At 40.7% G+C, this 852-nt stretch overlaps 1 protein-coding gene across 1 annotated transcript in view; it reads left to right on the top strand.

Moving 5' to 3' along the window:
- bhmt (betaine-homocysteine methyltransferase) overlaps nt 1–457 on the top strand; it is a 6977-nt gene extending 6520 nt beyond the window's left edge. Inside the window, exon 8 of the mRNA XM_081390968.1 lies at nt 1–457. This exon is cut by the window's left edge and continues 340 nt beyond it. The gene's annotated coding sequence lies outside the window, so the exon portion shown is untranslated.
- Nucleotides 458–852: the final 395 nt, after the last annotated feature.

The following is an 852-nucleotide window of genomic DNA, read 5'->3' as shown; positions in this document are numbered from 1 at the left end:
ATATTTGGCCGAGATGCAACTAGTGTTAATATGAGGGTGCAAGAAATCTAAACATCGAGAACATCTCCTTTAAAGTTGTGCATTAATGTGCGTGATTGAGCTGCATCCACTCAGAAATAAAATGTTGATATATTTACGGAAGGAAATGTACATGGAACATGATCTTTACTTGATTTTTGGCCTAAAAGAAGAATAATCTGTAACTCTGAGCCATCCAGTGTTGGCGACTGCCACAGATAAAGCCTGGGTTCGTGATCCGGGTCACTTCATCACGAGCGGGACTGTGCACTTCAGCAGGACCAGACGCTCTGGAGAAACCAAATCCGTGTGTGTAAGAGGTTAGCCTTTGGAGGTGTAATCGACAGGCTTTATTCGACTGCATTCCAGATGTTCAGAACACAGTCTGACAGCGTTTACATTTCTGATGCTCAATAAACATTCATCATGATCTCACCGACTCGCTCTCTCACTGGTTTATTACGCACTAGCATGTTTAGGCTGCTGTTAGCATGAATCATTATGACTCGCTCTTCATTGGTTCATGATTAGCTCATATCTTCACTAATCATGAGTTCATGTTGAAGTAACTAATAATTCAGGTATTAGTATGATTATGCATGGCCTGTTATTGTAAAGAGTTACAAAGTTTATGTGTCTATGTGGTGTTTTTAATATGCTTTAAGACAAACCATGTGTAAATTCATAAGTCGACAGCATTGCTGAGTATTTCCTCCTTTAAACTGCAGTGAACCAAAGACAGTCTCAAAAACACGCTTTGACATCGCTGGTGTTCTCTTACGAGAGTTCTCTCGTACTGCGTTCGTAGAACGCTGCGGGAAAAGTCTCTTTTCA

This window comes from Scardinius erythrophthalmus (genome assembly GCF_964197995.2).
Source record: "Scardinius erythrophthalmus genome assembly, chromosome: 17".
Classification (NCBI taxonomy): domain Eukaryota; kingdom Metazoa; phylum Chordata; class Actinopteri; order Cypriniformes; family Leuciscidae; genus Scardinius; species Scardinius erythrophthalmus.
This window is presented reverse-complemented; position numbering and strand designations above follow the sequence as displayed.